Genomic DNA, 24,751 nt, shown 5'->3' with positions numbered 1-24,751 from the left:
ACCAGAATTAGTGGCCAGCATCTTTTTTTCATAAGATATTCAGGTATCCATGCTTTTCCATTTTCTGACTCCTTATTTCCCCTAGAGCCTCAGTCTTGTTTGCATTCAGTGGGTGGAAGGGAAGAGGAATGGAGAGCATTCATAGAAGCTTTTGGTCTCTCTGTTTACATTCTACTGATGGGATGCTATCACATCCTGAGGTAAGCTGGATAATGTAGTCCACAGCTAGATACCTCCTTCTCCACATAAGTGTATACTGGGGAAGGGAAAACACAAATTTGCCATACTACAGTTACTTTTAGGTAGTTACAAGGAAATTATGCAGTAAATATTTTTATTTTGTTTAATTTTTCCAGAACAAGAAATTATAAAAGTCATTGATTAGTGCTGGGATAAAAGCATTAGCTGCCTGTAAGTTATTTATAACTAAAGTCCTAAAGAAAGTCAGGTATTCTAATAGAAATTTCTACAGCCTCTGTTCAATTATTTCCAAAGGTACCTACTATTTTTCATGTGTTTAGCTTCAGCAAACACTATGCTTTTGCTATTTTTTGTGTACTTGCTGATGTTACGCTTGTAGCTTTAAATTAACTTGGATGTTTTAGATATTATTAATTCCCTTCATGATAACCCCTGAATAATTTTCCTGTGGCATCATTCACAAGTATATCACATTTTATACAAATTATCTAGGGCAGATCTAGTGAGTAAATATATGACTATTGCTATATTTTTGATGATTGTCAAATATATATGTAAAAGATTATATATAATGGTTTTTTTGTCATTCACTCAAAAAAATGGACTTTATGTACCTACTTATATGTATTTATATTGTTTATGGAGGTTTAAATATATGAAATACTGTGCTTTCTACTAGTTTTAATTGAAAGAAGGGACCTAATGCTTTAGTGCTTGTGGTCGGAAAAAAACCTTATTTATACCTTCAGTAAAAACTGAAATGTAGAAAACGTCACATGAATAAAGATATACTAAGGTGTAGATGAGATTCCTTAAAATTTCTTCTTAAGTGCATATCAGTAAATTTGGACTGAGTGCTTATGCAGTTTCTTAATACAGTAACTTTAATCATGTATGAAGCAGAACCTTTACTTCCCCAAATTTACAATTGTTTCCAAATTGCTGAAGAAAATTACATATTTTTTTTATATAATTCCGTAGTATTTGCTAGGCTTTGGTCTTAAACCATGAGTTTAAAACAAAAGAGATTTGTTTCCTGCTGGTGAGAAATTTTGGTCTAGTACAGGATTTTTTAAATCTAGAGTCACCATTTTTGGTGGGCACGAGCACAGATGAGGAGAGTGGTAGAAATTTTGGAATTGATTTTAAAGAAATAAGAGAGAAAGCTGAACTGAGATGTTTTAAATGGTTGTTGATGGCATTGATGACTAAATCTGTACCACTCCATATAACAGTTTTTTTCCTGCAAATCTGTAACCATGTATTAAAAATGTGGATTTATTGTTCAATATATAAAGGACAAAAATGTAAAGTTGTAATAGGCATTTTTTTCAGTGATTTTAGTCCTTTAAGCGTTCTGACTTCAGACAAGACAAGAACTGATCTGGCATGCATGGTCTTAGTATTTATAGATGTTGTGGTATTTACACTATCATTGGGCTAGGATATGAATGTCTTCTAAGTGGCTACAGAAAGGACTGCCTCAACACATGTCCTCAAGAAAGCTAAGACTCAATATTCCCTATTAAAACTCTAATCTTCACCCATCACTAAGAGATAATTGCCTCGGTCTGTTTCTTGCTAGCCTCTCCTTGTGAACTTTTGTCATCTTGTGACATTAAATTGATTGTGCTCAAGTCTTTTTTTCTAGTCCATTTTAAATAGATTTGACAAATAATAAAATCAATATTTTTACTAAGATCCTATATTTTAACTTAGAAGGTTATTATTAACAGGGCTGGACATGGTTTTTCTGGGCAATGTGATAGGAAATCATTTACCTATTAAATCCATAGCTTGACTTTGTTTATGAGTCAAGCGGTATTTTGTAATTTAGGTGTCTTGATCTCAGAAGACATGTTAAAGACAAATATTTAATACTTTGAAAGAGTTGTTACCAACTTTATGAAATCAACTCATGTATTAGCAGCACCAGCTTTATGAGAACAACTCATGTGTTAGCAGCAAGACAGGTGTATTTTCTCTGCAATTGTCTTTCTTAGTAATTTATGCCATCATGTTCACTCATATATCTTAGATTTGTCTTCTATAATATTACTTTCTGGTCATTTGGAGCCAGACATTTCACACTCTTGCCCCACACTCTATACAGTAGTGGATTATTCTTCAGTCACTGAAGTCTAGCAGGATTTTTATTTGATTTATAAAATGTTTTTGATTTCATCTCCTAATTCCAAAAGGAATTGATCAATCCCCAAGTAAAATGAAAGAGAAAAAAATAACTAGAACAACTTTAAGTACAAATTTCTGACCCTTGAGCAGAAATTCCATAATAATCTTTTATTAGTGTTTGAAGCTAGCCTTATAAATTAGACACAGTAAGTGATAAACAATGATAACTAACAATGCAGAACAATTATAATAATACATTGCAATAAAAGTTATGTGAATGTGCTTATGCTTGCTTGCGTGCCCTGGAGCATGCACTATGTCCCTCTCTCATAACTGAAGCTGGTAATAAGTAACTGATATAGAGTAGATATGCTGGATAATTCACATTCCAGGCGGGATGGAATGGGACAATGAAACCATTCATCATGCTACTCAGAACACTAATTTAAACTTAATGAATTGTTTATTTCTGAAATTTTTCATTTAATATTTTTGGACTGTGGGTAATTGAAACCTTCGAAAGCGAAAACATAGATAAGGGAGGACTACCATAGTCAGCATTTAGTGAGTAGTTGACAAATTATTTCCTCCTGGATGTATAATTTTTAAAAGATTTTATTACTTTTTGATTTAGTTATATAAACTTGTCAGAAATCTAGAAAAATGTTTGAAGGAAGAGAGAAAATGATTACCTATAATCATAATTTTTAATATTTTGATGTATTTCTATTTGGTAGTTTGTTCTAGGCTTATATGAAAATCATACCTGTTTTATAAAAGTAAAATGATTAATTATTACCATTGTCGGTGATCCTTGAATACAGGATTTTTTAATGCATAGTGTTTCGTACTTTGGAGTGTTTCCATTTTTCTTTTGATTATTTTATAATTTTTATAAATGAAACAAAAATGCATTGTTATCATAATACATTATGTTATAGAAACCATTGTCTTGCTAGCAGACTTGCTCTAGGAATTCTTGTTGTCTTGACAAAGTAAGTGACCGTGTTGGGGAAGCCCATGTGGCAAGGAACTGTGGGCAACTCCTTGGGCCTGAGAGTTGTCTCCAGCCAATAACCCACAGGAGGTCAGGGATCTGAGTTCTGTAAACCACAAGGAGGTAAATTCTTCCAATAATGTGAGCTTGGAAGTGGATTGATTCTTCCCCATGTGAGCTTCCAAATAAGAATGTACCATAGAAAATGCCTTACTGCAGCCCTGTAACACCCTAAGTAGAAGATTCAGCTGAGCTGTGTCCAGATTCCTCACAGAAAATTTCAGACAATAGATAACCAAGGCAACTATATTATGGCAGAGAGGAGGGAAATCTAACAGTTCTGACGCAGCACTGTGAAGATATATTTTTGTTCATTGAAGGTAAAACCAACTTACTTAGGGTGGTCTTCGTTAAGTGGAGAAAAGGGCATTAGCTGTCTGTGAAGTACCAGGGGCTGCAGTCGTAGTGAAAGTCACCATTTAAGTTTATGATAATCAGTAGTTCTCCAGGATCCATCTGATTTCTATTTTGGACACACTGGTGAGTTTAATGAGCATGTAATAGGTTTTACCACCTCTGCTTCTTTCAAGACTTTGATTAAACTCCTAATTCTCTCAGGGAGGTAGTATTACTTCTAGTTTATTATGTTGGTATTAAACATTCCTGCCATAATCCCCTTTATCCCATGGGTCAGAAAGTCAATGTGGGGTTCTTGGGATTGTCAAGTATGTTTGTTCTGTGCATGCGTGTGCGTGCGTGCGTGCATGTGTGTGTGTGTGTGTGTGTGTGTGTGTGTGTCCAGGAACTAGGGAAATAACCACATGAGCCCCTGGACCATTTGGGTTCACTCTCAGTCAGATTCTAGTTACAACCCATGTATCAACTGACTACCTTAAGGCCCAAATTTTACTGCTTGACCACAGTTGCATTTTGAGTCCCCAGAAATTCAAGTCAATTTAATTTAGAAACAATGTTTATTAATACATGAAAGGTCTGGCTATTTCCTTTTAATAATGCACAGTACCTCTAAGTAATGGCTTCAAGTCTCTGGGCAAAGATTAGAGAAGAATGTATGGCATGTACTTGTAGTTGTTGCAGAGTCCTTCTTTAAGAGATCTGGTCTCTACTTCATTCCATGGACTCTTTTTGTGAACTAACCCAAGCTTGGCAACTGGTTAGAAGGCTGTAACTCTCCACTGTTAATGTGAGTTAGACTTCTGGCTACCGGACCTAGAGTTTTTGTTATATAAATCAAACAGTACTCAAGTAGGCTGCCAACCAGTTTCTTTCCTAGGGGCACTGTGATCACTTTAACTATTGCCAGAAATCTCTGCAGGCCAAGATATTCTGATTATCAGTGTGTTCCTGCTGTGCTTAACAGATAGTGTTCCCACCTTGTCTTTGATAATTAAGCATGACTGCTTGGGCTGTTACCTTGGATCCTAACATCTCCATTGAAACCTGGGAACTCTTCTCAATGGCCATATTTCCTACACTCATACCTGGCTTAAAAAGGAGAGTAACCACAGACCTTTATAAGGAAATAGATGTAGATCCTCCCTCACTAATGCAGTTCTCATTTCCTTCTGAGCACTCCTGTGAAGCATAGTTGAGGATCAGGGGTATGAAATTCTCCCATCATAAATCCAGTCATTCTTAAATCATTGGATTCTTTCCTCTATCCATATCAATGCCAGGGAAGCTCTGCATCTCAACCTTTAAATCCCTGTGCGCCAGTCAGATAAGCTATTATAGGTCTCTCCTGCTGCATGAAGTAATGTATTTAATCTGGAATTGCTAGTAAATGCACCCCATATTATTAATTAAATTGGCCTAATGTAGCATTAAACCCCAACCTACTTGTCCAGATATTTCTAGAATCCATTCCCACACATGGTCCTTGGGTTTCTGTTCAGTGTGTAAACTATTTTTCCTTGGGTCTTAGTGTGTGTACCTATTACCATGAAGCAGTGATTTGACCCTAGTTATAGATGTAGTGGCAATAACAACTTTTGTGGTAAGTCTTCAACATCTGCCCACATGAGATTATCAGAGAGATTTCAGGCCAGGGAACGCTTGTGTTCACAGACACTGGAAAGCAACCTACTTCATTTGGTATGCGAGGTTTCCAGTTACTGGCAGGGGTTATGGAGAGTAAGGAAGGATTTCAAATTGTTGGTTTCATCTAGGACCAACCAGGTGTCTCTATTCCACATTTAAGGATCCCATTCTTTCCTAATCAAGGTTCTAATTTTCAAGTGAGAAACTTGATGAGACTGAATTCACCTGTTGTGATCTAGCAACCTACATAATTAAGTTTTTGTCCTTATTTTCAGCAGTATCAACCCTCAAGGTTGATACTACAAGGAAGAAAAGATTCTTTTGGGGAATCATGGAAGCACTTTGATTCTTACCCTGTGACTTAAGCTGACTTGAGCTTGTCATTTTTTCTTTAAGTGCTGAGTGAAGACAGAAGGACCTATCTCACATTACTGTCCTTATAGCCATTATTACTGCCACTATGGCAAATACAGTAGCCATTTAAGTTCCCAAGGCATGTGCTTGAGTTAACACTTCACCACAGTGAACCACAGGTGATATAGCATGGTTGGTTTTCTGAAACTATTTCATGTCATAGATTACTAGCACCCCATTTCCCTGGCAAGGGACTAAATCCCATGCCTGATCCCAAGGGCATGACCGAATCAGTCTCTAAAAATAATTTTAACAGGTTTATCTTATCACTGCTGGGACCAGTTCTGTACCAGTCTGGATTCCATCAGGAGTCAGAAACCACACAGTAATTTGAATTGGTAAAATTTATTATAAACAATTACGGAACTAGAATAGAGGAATAACTATAAGAATATAATGATGGTTCTAATGGAGACTCTAAGGCTGAAGATTTTTTGAGGGAAGGCAGATTTGGAAGGGAGGTTCCAGTTCCCCAGGCTGTGATTCAGGCCTTGTTGGATAAGGTGATGTTGCAGCCTGCTGAACAAAGAAGTTCACTGGATTGCCTCAGCCAGAGCTGGTTCACAGTTACCGGGCTGCAGGAAACAGCACTCTGAGGCACAGTCACACTGAGTGTGGTAGACAGTTGTACACTGGAAGATGAGGCACTTCTGCCACCATGAGAGCTAGAGTGTGCCAGTGTCCATGTCGGGAGAGCTGTATCAGGAGGGTAATCACCAATACCAGGCTGGGGCGCTAGGTTGCCCAAGGACTGCACTCTCTTGGTGTGAGGCTGGGTCGGACCACTGCTGGATCTGCTTATACACTAAGTCCTCACTTAACAGTCACCGGTAGGTTCCATGATTATAAATGAAACGATGCATGATGAAACCAGTTTTGCCATAGTCTGATTGATATAAACAAGTGTTAAGTTCCTATAGCATCTCATCACCATTTTAACAAAATGACATTATTCAAGGACTTGCGCTATATACTTGCTGCAGATGGATTATGCAGCAAGACCAGGAAGAGATAAACTTTAACATACCAAAACCAGGAAGAGAAACCCCTTTTCTCCTGCAGTGTCCTTCCAGAGCTCAACGCTAATAAAGCTTAATAGTGCTTACTACGAAGGAGAAATTCTTACAAAGTCAAGGCCGTGGTGACAGAAGAGATACTGAAGGTTAACTTTGGAGCAGAGACACAATAAATTCATAATTGATGTAAAGGCTTTCCTCAGATGTCTGGTGTTGGTAGCTATTTGCTTATCTTACAAGAGAAGCATTGAATGCAGATTGGAAGCTCTGTGCAGTTAAGGTTTGTATATGTCATCTGACTTTAATTATTGGGCCTGGTATTTATAAGATTTTCTGTTATTCCTTAGAATTCATGAATTTTACCTGGATATGCTTACATGTGTCATTCTACAGTTTATCCTGGCAGCAACTAGATAAACAGTTTTATGTTCAGATTTAAGTCTTTCATTGATCAGGTAGATTTTCTTTTTAAAATGCTCAGTTTGTTGTCTTCTCAAACACCACATGTTAGATCTCTTAGATATAGCTATCAAGTCTTTTATGCCTCTCCATGAATTCCATTTCTCCAGTTTTGTGTTGAGGGTTTTTTATTCCCCACTCCATTTACAGGGCATTAAACTCATTTCTTCATAGTGGTTATTCTTTCATTTATCCAGTGACTATTTAAATTTAAAAGTTTATTTAAAGTATATTTTATTGATTATGCTATTACAGTTGTCCCATATTTCCCCCTTTATTCCCATGTGTCTTGTACCCTTCCACCCTTCCACCCTCCAGTGTTCTCCCACTCCTTAGTTCCATGTCCACAGGTTGCACATGTCAGTTCTTTGGTTTCTTCTTTTCCTGTACTGTTCTTAAATTCCCCCTGTTTATTTTGTACCTACCAATTATGCTTCTTATTCCCTGCACCTTCGCCCCTATTCTCTCCCCTATCCCTCCCGTCTGATAACCTTCCATGCGATTTCCATTTCGGTGGTTCTGTTCCATTCCTAGTTGTTTTGTTTTTTTTGTTTGTTTGTTTTTTTAGGTTCAGTTGTTGATAGTTTTGAGTTTATTGTCATTTTACTGTTCATAGTTTTGATGTTCTTCTTTTTCTTAGATAAGTTCCTTTAACATTTCATATAATAAGGCCTTGGTGATGATGAATTTCTTTAACTTTACCTTATCTGGGAAGTAAACTTGGATGTAGGTCCTTGCTTTTCATCACTTTGAATACTTCTTTCCAGCCCCTTCTTGCCTGTAAGTTTTCTTTTGAGAAATCAGTTAATCATTTTATGGGACTCCTTTTTAGGTACTCTCTCATCTTTAATCTTATAATTATGATGTGTCTTGGTGTGTTCCTCCTTGGGTTCAGTTTCTTTGGGACTCTGAGTTTCTTGGACTTCCTGAAAGTCTATTTCCTTTGCCAGATTGGGAAAATTTTCTTTCATTATTTTTTCATATAAGTTTTCAATTTCTTGCTCTTCCTCGTCTCCTTCTGGCACCCCTATGATTCAGATGTTGGAACGTTTAAAGTTGTCTCAGAGGTTCCTAAGCCTCTTCTCTTTTTTTTTTTTTTTTTGTTTTGAATTCTTATTTCTTCGTTCTGTTCTGGCTAAATGTTTATTTCTTCCTTCTGTTCCAAATTGTTGACTTGAGTCCCAGTTTACTTCCCTTCACTTCTGGCTCCCTGTATATTTTCCTTTATTTCACTTTGTATAGCCTTCACTTCGTTTATTTTGTATCCATACTCAATCATTTCTATGAGCATCCCTGTACCAGTGTTTTGAACTCTGCATCTGATAGGTTGGTTATCTCCTTGTTGCTTAGTTCTTTTTCAGGAGTTTTGATCTGTTCTTTTATTTGGGCCATATTTCTTTGTCTCAGTGCACCTGTTACGTTGTAAGGGGCGGAGCCTTAGGTATTGCCAGGGCAGGGCAACCCAGGTCACTGCATTGTGGTGCTGTCTGTCAGGGAGGGGTCAGAGAAGGAACAATGCTGCTTGCTGAGCCCTTGCCCAGCTTTCAGTCACTATCCCCCATACCCGTAAGTGAATTGGCCCCTTTCAGTGCTGATTCCAGGGTGGGTGGGTTTGTGTATGTTCTAGGACCCCATCAGCCCCTCCAACGGCCTCTCCCTGTGAGACTGGGAGTTTCTCCCACCACTGCAGCCCCCACAGATTTTTACAGCCAGAGGTTTGAGGCTTTATATCCTTCACTGGAATCCTGGGTTGCAGTCTGTCTCGTTCCCCAGTTTGTCATACCAGTTTATCTGCACGCAAATATGGGACTGCCTAGTCAGCCAGCCAGCCACTGCCTTGCCGTGTGTCCGCTCCATCCTAACTTGCCCATCTCTGCTTCTCCTACCAATCTGTATGAATGTTTCTTCTTTTAACTCGTTGTTTGTTGGACTTCCGTACAGTTCGACTTTCTTGCAATTCTCGTTTTTTTTGTTTGTTTGTTTTCAAATTGGTTATCCTTCTCTTGGTTGTGTGTGGAAGTTAAACATATCTACCTATGCTTCCATCTTGGTCAGAAGCCTCTGAATTTTTTTTTTTTTTTTTTTTTTAACTACCCGGAAGTCCTTTCCATGCTTTAAATTTCCCATTTTTTTCTTGTATAGCCAATTTACGGTACTTTTTTTGCCCCTCTTGTGTGCTGAGTCTTGGAGGCAGATTATTTTGCTTTGACTTTTTAAGGTTCTCCAATTTGGTCAAGTCAAATTATTAGGATCCCTTCTTTGGCACAAATTCATATATAATGGGCATTGCCATGGTCTTCATTCCTCTGAGTATCACACTAACCAGCAGTCCTATTGATTGGATAGCGTTTTCCCAGCCTTAGGAATAGGAGGCAACTCAACCTATCCTAGTTGTCTCCTGTACTTCCTCTGAGGCCAGTAATTTTCAGCAGACCCTCCTAGGAACACACACTTCAGGAGCCTTTATCCTAAAGAAGAAACAAGAAGTACTTGTTTTTTCTAAGCGCCGCCCCCCCCCGCAAAAAGGGTGAGTATCTACTCATCTTGTGCCTAGCTCAGAAGAAACTTTGTGCTCTTTTTTGTAGGAACCTCTGCAAAACCCATCCCCTTGTCTGCACCCTGCAGGCATTGCTACCTTGCTTGTCCTAGCAGTTTTATCCTGAATGAGAGTGTGATGGAGAGTGCATGAAGAATGCTTATTCAGGCTGTCATTTGCTGAAATTCCTCTGATAAGAGCTTCTGTTAAATAAATAGCACAAATGTGAAGCCATCTTACAGTCTGAACAGAAATATAAAAACTTCACATTAAGAAGGTTGATACTTAAAATACTGTTTTATTTTGTACCATTTTTCTGTTGTTTTATTTAGACATTACTATTACATTACTCAGCTTTAAACCTAGTTAAGTTACCAGGTTAAATTGAAAAGTATGCTTGATAATGGCTTTCTGTTTCAAGAGCAGAGGGCTTTGCTGTGCATGGACCATTTATTTTTCTGAAATATGTCATTGAAATTATATTGTAATCATTCATTCCATTCCTAATTATGGAATAAATCTGTCCTGTTACATGAAGGGTCACACCATTTAGCTGAATTTTAAAACAAATTTTTCTAAGTTGAGGCAATAATATAGTTGTGTAAATGGACAGCGATATGATCATGTTGTCCAGAAACTGCAGTTAATACAGTAGGGCTAGGAATAGGATTAAAAAATATGGCACTGTGGGTCAGGCTGCAGCACCAGAGCACGTGCTCACGCATAACGGGGGCCAACTGTTCACCCACTTGCCTGGCGGCCTTTTTAACCTTGAGCGACACTGCAGCAACCCCGCTGCTGGGAGCAGGTTTTCCAGGGGTTGTGATGACCGAGTCTTTAAGCTAAGGCTGAAATGCTGAAGAGAGACGTGGGGGATCCTGTAGGCTGTGCTACCTACTCGTTCCTGCCTGGTCAGTCCTGGCTCTTGTCTCTCCTTCATCAGCGAGACAAGCAGCTTCAGTTAACCATGGAATGGATGGCGGTGGAAAATAAACAGGCTGTGGCCTTAAGCACTTCAAGGGCATGGTGGTGAGTTTGACAGGAACTTAATCTGGCTAAGGTGTAGCTTTGACCTTTTTACAAAAACTACCAGCTAGGACCAACTGCTTATTTGAATACTGTGTCGAGCGAGGGACTAAAGTGTTGGGAAATAAATGAATCCCAGTTGACAACAGGGTAATTGTGAAGGTTAGATTTTATACATTACTGGACACAATATAGCACCTAAATAACTGCGCAATCACTCCATTGTAATCACATTCTAGGTGACAGACAATCTCTCACCTGGGCTTAGGTTTAATGTGCCTCATGAGTACAAGAAAGCACAAATGCTGTGTAAACTGCTTTGGAAACTGGAGGGGGCCCCAAGGAACATGACCACTGGGAAATACAGTTTAAGATTGTCCCCCTCAGATTAAATGTGGATTGAGAATAGCATCCAGCTCATGTCAGGTGTAGTGAGAGAGTACCTGGGATCCTTGAGAGTGCTGGCCCAGTGATCACCCAAAAAATTGAAGCTGCTGTTGGCAGCTGAGGGCCCACCTGCCCTGTACCCACTGTCTATTCTGTCCCTATTTATCTAAACAGGATTCAGTAGAAATACTTGGATGTTTTAACTAGTATTTGACATGGAGATATTTATTTTGTGAAACAATACAAATGATTGTAAATCCCCACATACTAATTTAAGTGCAATAGGGGACAGTCGTGTAATCTCTTTACACGGTAGTGCACCTAGTCCTTTGCCTTTAGTTATTGCACGGAAATTATAAAGACCAGTAAACAAGACATGCAGACTGACTGGCATTCTGGCCTATACAATGAAAAATTAGAACAGCGCACTGACTGGAATGGTCAAATTTAAGTCAGATGGTTTAATGGTACAATTAAAGTCATCAAATAAAAAAAAATATGGTGTTGTATGTGTAGGATCAGTTTTTCTTTACAAGGCCTTGAAGACTCATTTTTCTTTTTTTAATCAAGGGGAAAAGGCTTTGGAGAGCTCTGAGAATCAAGAACATTTAGCTTACAACAGGGTAAATAAAATAACGACAGTCTCGTGGACTAATAAAAGCACTGTGTAGTATTTATGTTTACATTCACAGAAAACATGCATATGATACTACCAAAAGCAATGTTGAAGAAAATAATTTGAATATTAATTTTTTATATTGATTTTTAGTTTGAAAGAGGGAGGGCCCTTTATTCAAGATTCCTAGTTAAGTAAGGCCTTTAGTTTACGAAGTAGTGTGTTACCTTTACCATCTGTTTGTCTTTCTCCAAAGCTAATGAATCTTCTCTAAAGCAACAATATAGAATACTAATTCCCTATGCCCTTGTCTACCTAATGAAGGTTTTATCAAATGGTCTGCCGAAAGAAGTGTATTTGTCTAATAGAATTTCAACAGTATGTACTCAATGTACTGTGTGGATAGCCAGATTGAATTGATTATAATTATAAGAAACTTAGGGGAATATTTAAAACTAATTTTTAACTATGACATTGAGTTTCCACTTATTTGAATTTTCTTTTTTTGTTTTCTCTTTAGTTTTTCCCTCTTGGTTTTTAAATGTTATTTTTCTAATTGCCCAAATTCCTTATTATGCTATTAAAATATTATAAAAATCATTGATATAGCAGTTGTCATTTGTCTGTAATCTGTGACTGAAGATGCTGCTTATGTTTTTCTCATTGAGGATCTATGGCTAAGTTCCCAGGTTTTCTTTGAATTAGTAAAGTCTTCAATTTAAATTTTTTGAATGAATTGAGGGCAAGCCTATCAGTGTCACAATTTGAATATTTCTTTGCGTTTTTCCATCCTACTATATGTATTTGTGTAGTATCATTTATTTTAAAAGTAGAATCATACATATTTCTCTTTTCACTTTATGTCATTAGTGCTAACCATCATTAGTGCTAACATATAGGTATAGCTCATTTATATTAATTGCTACATTTCATTTTACTGTATTATATACCAAAATTTAGTGGAAGATTTCTATATAGATGTTTAAATTGCTTAGTTTTGGGGGTTTTGTTTTTGTTTTGCCTCAGTAAGCAGTACTAAAATACCCATGCAGGTTGAGGGGTTTTTTTCTCCTGTGTAACCAGAGGGGAAGAGTTTGACAGAGATAACTGACCACTTACACAAAGATTTATTTCTCCTTTTTCATTTTGGAGGAAGTTTCAGGAGGGTACTGGCAAACAGAGACTGCATGTCTACACTTCCCCTTGCAGCTGGATGTGGCTAGTTAAACAAGGTCTTTCCAATGAAACATTAGCCAAGCGATATGTACCACTTCCAAACCTGAATTATTAAAAATCTGGTATGCTTTTTAATGTTTTCCTCTCTTGTCAGTGTGAAATTGATTTCTTGGGGTCAACCTTGGAAGCCACTTACAGAAGGTCATAGAACCTCTGCCAGCTTAAGATCCAGAATTTATTGTTGGCTATAACTTATGATTCACATGTTCTAAAGCATCTCTTTGAGGGATTACGGATATGTTAATCAGAAATGTTCCTTCTGGTAATCTTGGAATTATACTGCTGATTTTGCCTTACTCCATAAATGAGGACAACCCACATTGAAAATGTAATGTGATTTTCTTGGAAACTTAATTAAATCTTTGATTTATACCTTTCTTTTATAAGAATTTTAAAGCTATAAATTTACCTCCAAGTACTGTTTTAGCTACATTTTATAAATTTTGGTATGTTGTATTTTTATTACCATTTAGCTCAAGGTACTTTCTATTTACCAAAAACTTGGGGATATTTTAGATATATTTTTGTTACCAATGTCTAATTTAAATCCTTTACGGAGAATATGATCTGTGTTTTTAATCCTTAAAACCTGATACAGTTCTTTTAGTGAATGTTTGGTGTGTACTTAAAAAGAATGTGTATTCTGTTTTTGGTGTTATGTTTTATACATGTTGCTTAGGTCACTTTTAGCAATACTGTTCACATCTTTTATATACTATTTTTTATGTTTGTATGTTTGCTTCTTCTATCAGTTACCAAGAGAGATGCTATAAAACTCAACTGATTATGAATTTGCATATTTCTTTGAGTTCAATTTTTCCTTCATGTATTTTGAGGCATTTTTTTATTTGGTATATAAAAACACAAGTTGTTGCCCTGGCAGGGTTGCTCAGTTGGTTGAAGTGTCATCCCATATGCTAAAAGGTTGCAGGTTTGATTGCCAGTCAGGGCACATATGTAAGTTGCAGGTTCAATCCTTGGCCAGGGTGCATGTGGGAAACAACCAACAGATGCCTGCTGCCTTCCTTCCTTCACTTCCCTCACTGCCTCCTTCCTTCCTTTCTTTCCTTTCTTTCTTGACAGAGGGGAAAGGAGGATGATAGGGGGAGAGAAACATCAGTGTGTGGTTGCCCCTTGCACGCCCCCTACCAGGGTTGGCCTACAACCCAGGTATGTGTCCTTACTGGGAATCCAACCAACTACTCTTTGCTTCGCAGGTTTGTGGTCAGTCTGCTGAGCCACACCAGCCAGGGTCTGACTGATGTATTTCTTTTACATCAATGTCTGTCTGTCTCAGCCTGTCTGTCTCTCTCCCCCTCCCTTCCTCCCGCTCCCTTATAGCAGTTGTCATGATTTAACATTAAACTATATGATACAGAATTATTAGCTGTAATTACCATTCTGTACATTAGATCCCCAGAACTTGTTGAATCCCTTCCTCTCTCTCTAAAGTCAGTAAACATATCCTCAGGTGAAGATTTAAAATTTTTATTAAAAATATAAGTTCTTGTATGCTACAATAAATTTACCAATTATTATAAAGTTTTTAAATTATATTTTATTGCTTATGCTATTACAGTTATCCCACTTTTTCTACCTTTGCTCCCCTCATGCAGTTTCCACACCATTGTCCATGTCGATGGGCCAAACATGTATGTTTATTGGCTACTATATTCCCTATGCTGTACTTTACGTTCCTATGATGATTTTGTAACTACCAATTTGTGCTTCTTAATCCCTTTACCTTTTCTGCCCATCCCTTCGACTCCTCTCCAGTCTAGCAACCATCAGAACCTTCTCTGTGTCTATGATTCTGTTTCTGTTCTGCTTATTTGTTTTTTTTTTTTGATTCAGTTGTTGATAGATAGATGTTTATTGCCATTTTACTGTTCATAGTTTTGAATTTTTTTTTTCTTAAATGAGTCTCTTTAACATTTCATATAATAATGGTTTGGCGATGATGAACTCCTTTAGTTTTTCTGGTAAGCTCTTTATCTGCCCTTTGATTCTAAATGATAGCTTTGCTGAGTAGGGTAATGTTGTTTGTAGGTCCTTGCTTTTCATCACTATGAATATTTCCTGCCAGTCCCTTCTAGCCTGCAGAGTATCTTTTGAGAAATCAGCTGATAGTCTTACTGGAGCTCCCTTATAGTACTTACTGTTTTGATTTCTACTTTGATATAAATGTACTCATATCACCTTTAATATAGATAATTTGCATGGTATATGTTTTTTATCCATTTAGTGCAACCTATCTGTCCTCTTATATTTAAGAGGTGTCTTGTAAATATGTGATTTGGTCTTTTTATCTAGTCTGGATAGTCTCTTTCCAGAGATTTGCTTAACTTTGTTTTAGTTTTCTTAGTCTGAGAAATTTTCATTTTGCTTTCATTTGAAAGATAATTTTTGCCAGAGAAAAATTTCTGAGGCACTTTTTTCAACTTAATTTAGATAAAATTTGATGTAAAACATCATGTAAGTTTTTGGTATACAACATGTTAATTTGATACATTTTTATATTGCAGTATATTACCATCATAGCATTAGCTAATACCTCTGTCCCATCACATTATTGCTATTTATTTGTGTGTGCTGGGAATATTTAACATATACTCTCTTAGCAACATTCAGCTTACATAATACAGAATTATTAGGTCTAATTACCAATCTGTACATTAGATCTCCAGAACTTGTTAAACTGGAAGTTTGTACCCTTTGACCAGTTTATCCTCATTCCACTCCACTCCCACCCCCTACCTGATAAACACACCACTCTGCCTTTTTCTGAGATTCGCTTTAATTTTAGATTTCACAAGAAAGTGATATCATAAGTGTCTTTCTCTGACTTATTTCACTTAGCATAGTGCCCTCAAATTTTATCCAAGGTGTCTCAAGTGACAAAAGTTTTTCTTTCTTGTGGCTGAAAAGTATTTCATTTTTTATATAAGCATTTTTCATATTTATCTATTGTTGAACTCTTAAGTTGTTTTCATATTTTGGCTATTACGAATAATGATGCAATGAGAATGGGAATGAAGATATCACTGTGAGATCCTGATTTCAATTTCTTTGGATATATACCTAGAAGTGGGATTGCTGGGTTATAAGATAATTTTATTTTTAATACTTTGAGGAGCCTTCATACTGTTTTTCATAGTGACTATACCAGTTGGCATTCCTACTGACAGTTTGCAAGGGTTCCCTTTTCTTCACATTCTCACTAACACTTGTTATCTCTTGTCTTTTTAATGATAACCATTCTAACAGTTATGAGGTTTGATTTGCGTTTATGTGATGATTAATGATGTTGATCATCTTTTCATGTACTCCTTCGCCATTTGTATGTGTTCTGCAGAATCTCTCTATTCAATTTCTCTGCCCATTTTGGAATCAAATTTTTTTTGCTATTAAATATTAAAATTTATACAATATTGAAATGCAATTTTACTTTAGAAGACAACTATTTTCTGTGTGTTGATTTTGTATCTTGCAGCTTTACTAAATTTGTTGATTAGTTCTGGCAGTTTTTAGGTATTTTATGAGATTTTCTATGTATAATAAGATCATATCATCTATAAACAAAGATTATATTGCTACTTCCTTTTCTTTTTTAATGCATTTTATTTCTTTTTCTTGCCTGATTGCTCTGGCTAGGATTTCCAGTACCCTTGAATAGGAGTGGTGAAAGTGGTCACCTTTGTTATGTCCTTGATCTCAAAGGAAGAGCTTTCAACTTTATACTGTTGAATGTAATTTTGGCTGTGGGTTTGTTACATATGGTTTTTGCTGTGATTGAGTATGTTTCTTCTGTATTCAATTTGTCTAGAGTTTCTTTTTATCATGTTGTATTTTGTCAGAAGGGGTTTTTTTGGTGGGGTTTTTTTTTTTTTGCACCAATTGAGAAGATAACCTAACTTTAATCTTTCCTTCTTTAATGTGGTGTGTCACATTTATTGATTTGCGTATGTTGAAAAAGCTTTGCATCCCAGGAACAAATACCCAACTTGTTGGCAAGTCCTTCTTTTAATATGCTATTGAATTTGGTTTGCTAATATTTTGCTAAGAATTTTTACATCTAAACTCATTAGGGATATTCATTTGTAATTTTCTTGTAGTGTCATCTGGCTTTGATATCGGTAGATTGCTGGCCTCATAAAATGAGTTTAGGAGGGTTTCCTCTTTAATTTTTTTGGAAAGATTTGAGAAGGATTGGCAGGAATTCTTTAAATATTTGGTAGTATTCGCAAGTGAAACCATCTGGTCCTGGCCTTTTCTGTTTTGGGAGATTTTTGATTACTGACTTAATCTTCATACCAGTAATCAGTCTGCAAGATTTTATATTTCTTCATGATTCAGTCATGAAGAAATGTTGTGTGTTGCCAAGAATCCATCCTTATTCTTCTTATTCAGGTTGTTGGCATGTAACTTTTCATAACTGTTTCTCATGATCCTTTGTAATCTGTGGTATTAATTTTTAATCTCTTTCATTTCCAATTTAATTTATTTCAGTCCTCTCTTTTCTTAACATTAAGTCTATTTAAATGCTGATCAATTTTGTTTCTTTTCAGAAAACCACTTCTTAGTTTTATTGGTCTTTTCCATTGTTTTTCTGATCTCTATTTCTTTTATCTCTGCTGTGATCTTTGTTGTTTTCTTCCTTCTGCTATCTTTGGCCTTAGTTCTTTTTCTAGTGCCCTGAGGTGTAAAGTGAGGCTTATTTGAGATTATTTTTTGTTCCTTAATGTAGGGATTTATCGTTATAAACCTCCGTCTTAGAGCTGCTTTTGCATCATTCAGTATTTTTTAAATTTAATCTTGATTGTGTTTTTTTCCCATTACCATCTAGTCTCCTTATAACCCCCACCCCTCAGCAGTCACTACTCTGTTGTCCATGTCCATGTCCATGAGTCCTTTTTCCTTTTTGCTCAGTCCCTCCATCCCCTAGCCTCCCCTCAAACCATCTAGCTGTTATCTGCTCTCCACCTATGAGTCAGTTGTTTCTGATATGTTGTGGTTCCATTTTTGTTAGTTTCAAGATATTTCTTGATTACCCTTTTGATTTCTTTTTTGACTCAGTGGTTGTTCAGTAGAGTTTTTTCTAATCTCTGCATTTGTGATTTTTCAGTTTTCCTTGTGTTACTGATTTCTAGTTACCATTTTGGTAAGAAAAGATAACTTTTATCTTTTCAGCCTTAAATTTGCTAAAACTTTTTTTATGAAATGTTATGTGATTAGTCCCTGGAGAATTTTTCATGTGTACTTGTAAAGAATGTGTATTTTGCTGCTGTTGGATGGAATATTCAGCATTTGTCTGTTCCTTTTGCACTAAAGTATGGTTTGGACCCAACATTTTCTTGATTGAATGTCTGCTTTTGAAAATTTGTATTGAAGTCTCCTAATATATTGAGGTCTGTTTTTCCCTTCCCACCTATTAGTATTTGCTTAATATATTTAGGTGCTCTGATGTTTGGTGTACACACACACACACACACACACACACACACACACACACACTGTTCTAGTTTCTTGATAGTTTCACCTCCTCATCATTATTTAAAGATCATCTTTGCCTCGTTACTGTTTTTGGCTTGAAGTTGTTGTTGTTGTTTTTTTTGATACAAGGATATCTATCTGTACTTTCTTTTGATTTCTACTTGCATGGAATATTTTTTCCCATTTCTTCACTTTGAGCCCATGTGTATCCATGTAATTGAAGTGAGTTTCTTGTAGGCAGCATATATTTTGGAGTCATGTTTGTTATCCTTCCAACAAGAAGCTTTATGCTTTTGATTGGGGAATTCAATCCATTTAGATTAATTATTGATAGGCAGGAGCTTTTTCATGCTATCTATTTAATTGTTTTCTGGTTGTTTGGAAGTTCCATTTTTCTTTTTTTAATTTCTTCCTGCTTTCCCGTCAGTTGATGATTTCCCATAGTGATGTGCTTTGATTCCCTTCTCTTTATCTTTTCTTTGTATCTCTTACAGAATTTAGCTTGGGATTTCCATTAGTATGGAGGCGTTGAAATGAAATAAAAAACATAAGTCAGGAAAAAATCCAATTTTGTGCTGTAGTCCCATGTTACATACATATAACAGTCTGTTTAATGCTGATAATTTAACTTGGATCACATACAAAACTCCATTCTTAATGTGCTCCTTATTGTGGTTTCCTTTAGAGAGAATTATTTTTTCTCTTGTTGCTTTAAAATTCTCTCCCATTTTGGTTTTAGACAGTTTTTCTTAATGTACCTTAAAGAAGAATGTTTTTGATTGAGGATTTTAGGTGACCTATTTGCTTTGTGGTAATGTTGGATGTCCAAAAATCTTTACCCAGGTTTGGGAAGTTCTTTGCCATTATTTCCCTAAATAAGTTTTCTACCACATTTTCTCTCTCTTCTCCTGGGGCTCCAGTGTTGTATATGTTGTTGTTATTATTTTTATGATGGTATCTCATAATTCTGTAGGCTTTCTTTATTTCTTTTTGATCCTCTAATTGGATAATTATAGCTGATCTGTATTCTAGTTCACTGATTCTTCTTTTAATTTGTTCATATCGGCTATTTAAACTCGATTGAATTCTTCAGTACAATTATGTATTCTTCATTTCCAATTTCTGTTTGGTTCTTGTGTGTTTTCTATTTCTTGTTCAACTTCTCATTTTGTTTTCATATTTTTAAAAATATTTTTAATTGTTTATCTATGTTCTTTTGTAGCTCTCTGATCATCTGTACATCAGTTATTTTGAATTCTTATTCAGGCAATTTCTGGATCTGTTTCTTTGAGCCAGTTATTGGAGGTGCACTGTATTCCTTTGGTGGAGACATGTCTCTGATTTTTCATAATCCCCATAGTTCTGCTTTTGTGTCTGCACATTTGAAGAAATAGTTACCTCTTCCAGACTTTATAGACTGACTTTAATAAAGGAATTCTTTCACCTGTGGGTGAGGACACACTGGATTATGCTGTGACCTTGAGTCTAGTGGTGCAGAGTACCAAATTCAGGGGCATATGGCAGCACTGGATCTGGATGGGGGATAAGGGTTCATGATGTCTCTTTGGTTTGTGCTGCTTGGGTCTACAGCATTGACGACCATGTGTTCCTTGGCGAGCACTGTAAGGAATCTGTAGTTGCTGCAAGGGTTGTTGGTGTTTTGGGCAGCACCTTTAGATCCAGTAGGTAGGGACCCAGTCAGTCAGTGGTGGTGGCTAGAGCCAGTGGCGGTCAGCTGCAGGAGCCTGTGTAATGACAGAGGCCAGCTGCATACACATTTGTAGTGATGAGGGCCAGTGCAGGTAGCAAGGGCTGAGGTTAACTGTGGGCTCACTGGCAGCTATAAAGGCCCTGGCCAGCAGCATCCTGACCTGTGATTTACAAACTCTCTCCCCAGGCATGCACACCACAGTGGAGTCTCATGACAAGTTGGGCTCAGGTGTACAAGTGCACAGCTTTGAGGGGGGATGTTATAGGTAGGTATCCATGGTGGTGCTGGTCAGTTACAGAAGACTTGGCCTAATTTAGGCCTACAAACAATGGCAGGGTGCCTTGGCTGTCAGTGAACTAATTGGTGGCTGCATAGCACTTCACCCCCCTTGCAATTGCATTTTAGTGGAGGTTGGTGATGGGCATGATGTCAGTGTACGCAGCTGGATGGGCTAGTCCTGAGCATGGGCACAGGGGTGGTAGCATTGGGGCACTGTGAAGCTACAGAATCCCAAATCGGTTTAGAGGAGTGTTACACTTTTGCAGCAATTTGGTTCATGGATGGCTTTGGTGCTGTTCGGCAGTGGAAGAGGAAGGAAACGGAGGGACTCAGTCAGCTGGCATTAGTGAGTACAAATAACTGTGAGAGGAAAGTGGGCAAAATCTGTAGGGGTTCACAGTGGCCCTGCTGGCCTTTGGCTTCATCAGTAACAGAATCTGTTGAGTTAGTCTGCAGAGCTGGTCTGTGAACTGTAATCTCCTGCAGTTTGTCTGCTAATAATAACCTCTGCTTTTATTCCTGTTTCTAGTTGACTTACTACAACTCAGTTTTGTTGGTCTGTGTGGGGTAAAACTAAAGTGGGACCTTTGTACAGAATCCTGTAAGTCTGGAGAAGCTGGTCACTCATTCTGCTCTTCCTTTTCTGGTTAGAGGAACTCTTTCTTGCTGTGAAGTTCCTCCTTAGTGCTGAAGAGTATCAGTTTGGGCGATTGGATGATGCAGGTTAAAAAAAAAAAGTGGTCTTTCTTTTCTTCTTGTGTGATTATTCTGTTTTCTTTTTAAACCTTCCTAAGTGGATTCTAGAGGTCTCCCAGAGCAGGGGGTTTTTTTGTTTGTTTCGTTTTGTTTTGTTTTGTTTTTTAAGGTAGTTGTCCAGGCTTTTTCTTTGTGGGGCAACAGGGAACGTTGGTTTTCCCACCTACTGATGGGCACTTCTTTTCACTTTCAGTATTTTAAATGTCCTTCCATTATCCACTGAATTTCATTGTTGTTGATGAGGTATGCTGTATTTTTAATCCTTCGGTTCCCTGTAGGTACCCATTGCTTTAAAATTCTTTCCCAGAAAGTTGATTTTGATGGGCTTTATGTAGTTTTATTCTGCTTCCTGACCAAGCCCCTGTATATAATGACACACTGAATCCTCCATCCACCTATGTCCATACTTGGCAGTGCCTCTAGCAGTCACTAGTTTCTGCCAGTCCAGGAAGGACTTGTCTCTGTGGAGTTTAGTTCCTTACAGTCTTTTGCCTCCACACCTCTCTGATAGCTTTTAAAAAGTATTGCTGTGGTTCTGACTGGCGTGACCCAGTGGGATGGGTGTCATCCCAGAAACCAAAAGGTTTCTGGTACAATTCCCAGTCTAGGCACACACCTGGGTTGTGGGCCAGATACCTGGTTGGAGACATGGAGAGTCAACTGATGTTTCTCAACCCACTCTTTCTCCATACCTTCCCTTCTCTTCAAATATAAATAAATAAAGTCTGTTTTATAAAAAAATATAGTTGTTTCCTTCCAAATGGATAACCAATAACATCAGTATCATTTTAAAATAAATCACTCCTTTTCCTCTAAAATTGAAATACTTTCTCTCTCATAGCTTAAGTTCTATATATACATGGATTAATTTCAGCCCTCTATCTCATATATTGTTTTTCTAGTCCTACATTATTTTCAATCTATTTGTTTGTAATATTGTTATATGCAGTTTTTGTATTTCTAATGCAAGCTCTTGCTCACTAGTCTTACTCAGAATGTTTTGGGTTCTTTGTTCATATTTGGTGAGAGTTAAAGGAAATTTAGGTTACCGTCTTTAGTGTGCCTTCATAATGCTGGGCCTCATGTAGAAGTTAGGAAATTACTTTCTCCTCATTTTTGTGGCACACATTCTTACCTGTGTCACAAAGCATTTCTCCTTGGGCCCTGAGTCTTAAAGTCACTCTTGAGCTTCTTTGTTTATTCTTTGTACTCACCACCATTCATAGCTCATGGGGGCTTGACACATTATTCAGCAGAGCTGAACGCTGAACGTATACCATGCCATTCTTTTTCTTTTTACTCTCTCCTGCAACCATAACATTCTTTCTAATTTTCTATATACTTTTAAAACGATACCTCCTGGACGCTAACATGATGAGACAGAGAAACAGTGTTATGTATATCAGCAGTTAACAAAAAGTCCTTTCTTTCACATAGAAGAAAGGACTCCTGTTGCTCCTCAATATATATGACATAATTAATTAATCAAGGGATATTTTAACTGGAATGGGTTATATTAAAAGGGCTCATAATACCTAGTATTGGTGAGGATGTGGAGCACTCAAACTCATACGTTACTAGATGTTATACATTGTTAATGGGAGTACAATTTTTTATACCTGTTTTGGAAAATTGGCATTGTCTTGTAACCCTAAACATACATGTGTTCTCTGTGTTAATAAGTCTGCTATTGGGTATACATATATACAGCAGAAAAAATGTCTATGTCTATCAAAAGATGTGAATAGTTATGTTCATAACAATCTTGTGATAATTCTAAAATGGAAACCACTCATCTCCATCAACAATAACACTGTCATAATTTGTGGTATATTAATAATGAAATATTACCCAGCAAAGCAAAAAGATAATTACTGATAAACACAATAATATGGCTGAACATAAACACAATAATATGGCTGAACCTCTTTTTGATTGAAAGAAATCAAACAAAAGATGATAGTTTATATGAATTTACATGTCAACTGTTCAGGAGAAATAATTTAACTACAGGATCCAGCAGAAGTAATGCCTGCTTGAGTGTGGTTGGGAGAATATAATATGGGTGTAATAATTTATAGTTTTGATTTGAACATCTTATCTAAAATGTCCTATAGTGTGCTTGAGTGTGATATTTTTATGTTACATAATTACATGCTTATGATTTTGTAATAAAAAAGGGGTGTGATTTGTGCCGGACCTGTATATGAGCTGAGAATAAGTTACTGACTGGAAGGGAACATGAGAGAACCTGCTTTAGTCCTGTAAATGTTTTCTATTAGTATTTGTACAGTTTCATCAGGGTGTAACTTCAGATTTATGCATCTTAACTATATATAATTATACCTCAATACAAAAACAATTTTATTTTTAAAAAATAATTTTTATATATTCCCTCTGATCATCTAACTTCATCCTAGAAAACCTTCAACCAATTTTACCCACTACTATGCTAAGTGAAATCACATTCAGTTTGCCTAACAATTTGGAAAGAGTTATTTTGTACATTTATATTTTGTCAACTGTCTTGTCAAATTTTCTATTAATCTTTTGAGTTTGTTTAGTAAAGACTCTTAGTTTATTTTTTTAATCAACTATAGGAAAGTGCACTTGTCTTTACAGATATTTTATTAGTTTTTGCGTTAACTAAATTCTTAAAACTTGTGTCGAATTGTTAGGGATGCATTTTTTTTCATCATTTCTTTTTGAGTTGAAATGTCTTTGTCATTTTACCATAAATATGTTTTAGTTTTTGTCTTTATCTCGTTTTCATAACCCTAGTTTTCTCAGAATTTTTAAACAATGTGTTGTTGTTCCTATTGAATCTATTATGGTGACATTAGTAAATTTATTTAGGTTCAGGTGTACAATTCTATAATATATCATCTGTATATTTTATTGAGTGTCCTCCACCTCAAGTCAAATCTCCTTCCATCATATCCTCTTTATCATACCTTCCTGCTATACCCTCTTCTTCCTCCCCCCATTCCCCTTTCTCGCTGGTAATCACCAGACTGTTGTCAGAGTTTTTCTTTTTTTCTTAATCTTTTTACTTTTTTCACCCAACTCTGTAACTCCCTACCCTCCAGAAATATTTTATTAAGCTTGGCTGCAGAGATTTATCAGAGACCATTTTCAGACATAGCAATATACTCTAATTTTCTCCCTTTGTTGATAAATTGAGTTATTTGATCTTCTAATAATGAGCCATCCTTGCATTCCTGAAAAAAAATACATTTTGTTATATATGACTTGTACTCTTTTAGTGGATTAGCTTTTCCGATACTCAGAAAGTTTGTATGTATAAGTGAAATTAGTTTCTGTATTATTTTTTCCATGCGTTTTGAATATTACTATTTATAGTTGCTTACTAACTATTGAATTCATGGGACTTAGAACAATTTTTTGAAAACTAGTTAACTTACCTTTT

The 24,751-nt window shown here is 36.6% G+C and overlaps 1 protein-coding gene and 1 non-coding gene across 4 annotated transcripts in view; both read left to right on the top strand.

Annotated features, from left to right (window-relative positions):
* The window catches only part of STAG1 (STAG1 cohesin complex component), a 373,948-nt gene that overhangs the window by 136,469 nt on the left and 212,728 nt on the right, over positions 1-24,751 (top strand). The gene's annotated exons all lie outside the window — the stretch shown is intronic.
* LOC129061130 (small nucleolar RNA SNORA76) lies at positions 10,441-10,601 on the top strand. Its single transcript, XR_008528094.1, has one exon. It is a non-coding gene; the product is annotated as a small nucleolar RNA SNORA76 (small nucleolar RNA).

The sequence above is a fragment of the Pteronotus mesoamericanus genome, unplaced genomic scaffold (assembly GCF_021234165.1).
Source record: "Pteronotus mesoamericanus isolate MK-2021 breed Mesoamerican mustached bat unplaced genomic scaffold, CSHL_Meso_final scaffold_54, whole genome shotgun sequence".
Lineage (NCBI taxonomy): Eukaryota > Metazoa > Chordata > Mammalia > Chiroptera > Mormoopidae > Pteronotus > Pteronotus mesoamericanus.
Note: the sequence above shows the minus strand (reverse complement) of the source record. Positions and strands in the feature narration are given on the sequence as shown.